Here is a 5332-nt window from a genome sequence, read left to right on the forward strand (position 1 = left end):
TCATTGTTGCATTCAACTAGTTGTTTCTCTGCTTGCTTCTCAGCTTGTTCATGATTTGATGGGATATCATTCGACTTGTTGCTTCCATGTAAAATCTGGTTCACCTTTTCCATTAGTTCAATTGACATACTTTGCAGTAGTGCATATGCCTCTTTGTTTGCTGTTGCTTTGCTCAAAATGTTATTGTAAGTGCGATATAGTGATCCATACTGCCTAGCTAGCACCACTCTAGCATCTTCATCATCAGCGCACTTTTGAATTGCATGTGATGGCCCTGATTTTGCTTGCCTTGTCCATCTTTTCAAGATATATTCCGATGCCAACTCCTTAATATTGTTGTGGTCCAACACCTTCAGTGCATGACGGCACAATACCCCTACAAATTTAAACTTTTTGCATGAGCATGAAACTTTTTATCCATCATGGTCTGCCATAACTATTTGTCTTAAAGGTTGTGTCAAAGCATACCACATCACCAAAGTAGTGATAATCTAATATTGATCTTGCATCTGCCCAGAATATGTTAGTCATCATATCCTCTTCATATACTTGTATTGCATAAAAAATGAAGGATTTTCCATTTGCTTCTCCTGTAGATATTGAAGAATGGCACCTGTATCTCCTTCTTGGATTGATTGCATACGCTTTGATCGGAGATAATTTTTATTATCTTTGTGACACAAGCAAAGACTTTGTCACCCTCCTGCTTGCCTACTCATCACTTCATGACCAGATTTGGTTCTAATACCTGAATCATTTAAAATGTCAATCTGGGCCTTCTGAACTTCTGTAATTCTTCTTTGGGATCGTAGTAGATGGGCTTTGCTTGGAGTTACCAATTCATGATTATGGGCATCCTCAAAGCTACTTACAACATATTTTCTGTTAGCACTTATTTTAATGGTCATCTCTGCCAGACACCCAACTCTTGTATCTGCTCGCTTCCGCTGGCATTGTTCCTTGCTCTTGTCCTTGAAACCTGCCTTTGAGCATACAAATTTCTTTGTTCGAATAACATTCGTTGAAGATTTATCATGCCAAAATTTCCTAACACTGAAACCTGCATGTCCTGCATAAGCATTATAAAACTCATATGCTATATCTTCATTCTTAAATTTCATTCCTATCTCTGGCTTTAACCGTTTGCTGTAATAATCAGCTGTGTTTCGACTTGCCTCTCCCACATTTGTGGTCTCCTTATCTACAGAACATAAAAATATCATATACTAATTAGTTCATGGGTGAAACATTTTTGTAAAAAAAACCACACGATGTTCAGTCCTGTTGTAGTGAAACGTGAACAACACTTGAAGATTCAAAAACATATTTTGCCAAATAACGCACTGTATTCATAGGAGCATTACCAAAAAAATTACTTTTTTCTTAGATACAATATTCTCTATCATTACAATTGGCAAAAAGACACAAACAGACCAATGGAAGATGAAGTACGAGGAGCTAAGTCTCAGGGATTAATCTGCTTGTCATAGATTAAGTTCTTAGTTTGTTTCTATTTAATCTTGTCTCCTCCATACGATGAGAGTGTTGATAATTTGCAGATTCAAGGCACAACACTAGTCACGGGAGCTCCTTCCATGTCGAAGAACACCGTAGATGCTGGTCCACGTCAAAGGGCAATTCTCTATCGATCCTGATCTATTCTTGTGTGATCCACAATGGAGTAGATAGATAGGAGAAAGGGTGTTGGAGATTTGGGTGGCAGGCTGTTGATACGCGGGGAAAAGAAAGGCAGTTTTGCTGATTTTCTGTAATTAGAGATATATGATCTGGTGGGTTGTTAGAGTGATGGGTCCACTAGGCCACGTGTTGGCCGCTGGTTGACCCTGCACGATAGTGCGTGCAGGGATCCCACCAGGAGAGCCCGACCTAGCGCTGCCCGCGTCATGCGTCGTGCGTCATGGGAGCAGTTGCGGAGGGGACGGCCGGTGCGTGTGCACCCGGCTTCTGTAACCGTCTTTGGCATGCCGCGATGACGGGTGGGCCGGCGCTGCTCGTGGTCCCGCTCGTCGGCTGCACTAGATGCGTGTCTCGTCGGGGTCACCACATCGTCGTTTTCGTTCGCGTCTGGTGTTGGAGAGAGTTGTGCGGCTGACTCCTGCGTCGTGCTCTGCCTGGCCCCTGCGCCATGCCGCGTCTCGTCTAAGGCAGCAGGAGCGTGCGGTGTGGGTGCCCCCAAACCATAGGTCTCCTCGCTCCTCCCTTCCTCCCCCTCCCCCCGGCAGCCCGAGGAGCTCTGCCATCGATGAGATCCAGCGCCTCCCAAGGTCCTTATCCACCACAGCTCGCGAGGAAGCTGCGGTAGGAGATCAACCGGGCATTCGCCGGCCGGAGAAGGAGGAGAGGCGCAGATGCCAGCCAGGAAGGTGGATCGGTTCGCCTCCGCTGTGCCGTGAGCACCGCCGCCGCCTTTGCATCCACCTTGCTCCGCGTAGCAGCATGTGTGCGGAAGCATGGACAGGTGACCACGAGTAGATGGCGTCGGCGGCAACAGCAACACGCACGGTGTGATGGGCGCGGCCTGCCCGCAGGCATTCTAGGCTTGCGTGCCCGATGGCTCGGAACGCGCGCGCCCGGCGCACAGGAGGTATATGCCTTGGAGCACGCCGGCGGCAACGTGCACCGCGAGGTCCCGGAGCAGCCCGGCCAGTACAGAGCCCCTCCGTATTGGACGGACCCTGCGACTCCATCCTCGCCTCCACTCACAGGTAATCCCCTTCCCCTCCGTGGCCTCTCTTTCTTCTGAACCATCTCTCTTTTCAGACCCTCTCTCTATTACACATTTGCATGAAAAAACAAAAGTAAAAGGGAAAACTTACTTTGGGTTCATATGGTGCTGTCTAACAACAAAATGATTGTTAATGAAAGGTTTGGGTGCATGTATTCTCAAATCAAGGTCTTTTATTTAATTAGCTGGATAACTACTTTTCAGGTCTATGCCGATTTCCACAACAACACTGCCTTCAACTTTCTCATTTCCCCGGCTCTGCATACAAGGTGCAAACTAGGTATGCCATCTTGTTATCGCTTGTTCAGTCGCTTTCTGGTTTATTCCCTTTCACCTACATATGGTGAGGCAGTGTGTGGAATTTAGGGGCTGGTTTGAACCAATTACAATGATGTAGTGGTGCGGATCATTTCAGTCACCGACTTTATATTGTGGTCAGCTTGTTTGTCTTCTTGCTCATGCATTCTAATACATGATGTCCTGATGATTTGTGAAGTTCTGTGTATCACGTGATCAGCTGCACATCAGGTAGCATGGCAGCTTGATTGTTGCTTTTAGGATGTACATGTACCCAGGTGGATCAAATACAGATAGCGATCATATATTTTTGTTTACTCGTGTGTTTTTCATGTGTCTGCCAAGAATTTCGACAAATTGATTATATCATTCAGATGTATTCAGGCCAGGTTTCTATGATCCAAAAAAATCATGTGGCACTGGCTTTCTTGTTACATACAAAACTAAATGTGGACAAGTATATATGTCATTTTTTGGTAACTGACAAAAGTTTATCTGGCACTGACTATTGCGATGCATCTTTCTACGTGTGTGTATTTATTTGCATTATCAATATTTTCCTCCAAATCATTTGTTGGTCATAAATTATTTTGCATTATTGATGATTAATTTGCAATTGAAATGACAACAGGGCCGGGTTTTATAAGTGTAATGGGTTCAAGTGTGACCTTCCAGTCAAAAAATGTCCTCAGCAAGAAGCTTATGTGAAGATCCCTTTTCTACTTTGAATGAACTTACTGTATATATCTCTTATTTAGTTTAGTTCATCATTCAGAGATGCATGGTGGAATATTTTTGTCCTTCACAGGTTAAATGAGCATTGCGTAAAAGTCTGTCTAAGTCTCTTTCTTATTCTTCTATAAACTGGAAGGCAAATATAGATTTCTCATGCATAGTTTATCAATCATGATCTCACCTCCTTTCTATATGCAGACAGTGTGGTACTCACTGGGGATGCTTGCAGATTGGTAGTGGATGTGTGCAGTGATGGAGGGTTATGTCCCTATGGGTGACAGGCATGGTGATGTTCACCACTGGTATGGAGAGAATAGGGAAAAAGATAACTTCCCTTGAGCTATGAAATGTGGTAACGAAATTACAAATCATTGTGGTGATATAACTCTTTCATATGACCAAAATGAAATCGCATTGCACTAATTAAAGAATCTCCTACTATATTTGTTATTTCATTCTATAATTTATGTTTATACAATGAAAACGAACCTGCTAAATTCTCTAGGACAAATGCTGGGATGAAATCCGCTGCAGAGCCTCATGTGCTTCAAGTTTTCCATATGAATAAGAATTACGTACTCTTTTTCTGTGGTACGAACACATTTCCAGACCTATCAAGGCCAAGCTGCTAGCTAATTTTAATTTATTTTTATGCAGATGAATCAACAAGTGTTCTCCAAAAGGCTGAAGGTGAATATCAAGGCCATCGCCCTTTGATGATGCACACCCATGGTTTGTTCACCATAATGCAATGATAAGATGTTCTCGATGGGTATGTAGCAGGAATCTCTTGTAGAGTTCAAAACCAGCCTTATTACCAATCATTTATGATGTGGTTGTTCTTGTCTTTCAGTAGAACAAAAGAAGTGGAACAAATGGGTTTAACTTGTATGCCTACTCCTGTTGCGATAAGCATTTGGTTTCCATCTACAAGACAAGTTTCTGCTTGTGTAACGACAATACTGTCTGGGTCGTCCAGTTTTTAGCTATCATCTGTTCCAGGATCATCCTGACCATTGGGTTCCTCATGTTCTCCTTGGTGGTTCTGTACATTGTCTTAAGACGCATTGGCCTGTTGATACTGCAAATGGAGCTGGTTGATTCTAGAGATCAGGCTCAGTATCAGCTGAAGACATCTTGGAAAAAGTACAGGAGGGACCTGCTCAAACAAATGCTCCTCCCATCTATGATGAACTGTGATTTTACTTTCATCCATTGTTTATACATGAGCTTACATCCAGAAGCAAGCTTACCTCTTAGAGTTCTTATTTCTTAGTACATGTTGTCTAAAGTAAAATTTTCCCAAAAAGGCTATTACTGGTGCGTTAACCTACTGCTGGAATTGAGCTGAAATTGAAGTATGCTTTATATTGTATCCATCAAGCATAAAAAGTCAGTAGTCAAACTACATTCAGTTGGATGAAGTGTACACCATCGGTCCTAAGAGTATTATGGGTGTGTCAAGCAGGTTTTATAAGTTTGAAAATGCCCACTAGGGTCCTATATGTGATTAAGTCATTTATCGTGGGTTCTAACCTATCCTTTTTTAAAATA

The 5332-nt window shown here is 42.9% G+C and overlaps 1 long non-coding RNA gene across 4 annotated transcripts; it reads left to right on the top strand.

Moving 5' to 3' along the window:
* Positions 1 to 1798: 1798 nt before the first annotated feature.
* Positions 1799 to 4785, top strand: LOC123061185 (uncharacterized). 4 transcript variants are annotated; one of them, XR_006428627.1, is made up of 3 exons: positions 1799 to 2726; positions 2951 to 4550; positions 4632 to 4785. It is a non-coding gene; the product is annotated as an uncharacterized lncRNA (long non-coding RNA). The 4 variants fall into 4 exon arrangements; XR_006428628.1 differs by having other exon boundaries at positions 4635 to 4785; XR_006428629.1 differs by having other exon boundaries at positions 2951 to 3026; positions 3675 to 4785.
* The last annotated feature ends 547 nt before the right edge of the window (positions 4786 to 5332 follow it).

Source organism: Triticum aestivum, chromosome 3A (genome assembly GCF_018294505.1).
Source record: "Triticum aestivum cultivar Chinese Spring chromosome 3A, IWGSC CS RefSeq v2.1, whole genome shotgun sequence".
Lineage (NCBI taxonomy): Eukaryota > Viridiplantae > Streptophyta > Magnoliopsida > Poales > Poaceae > Triticum > Triticum aestivum.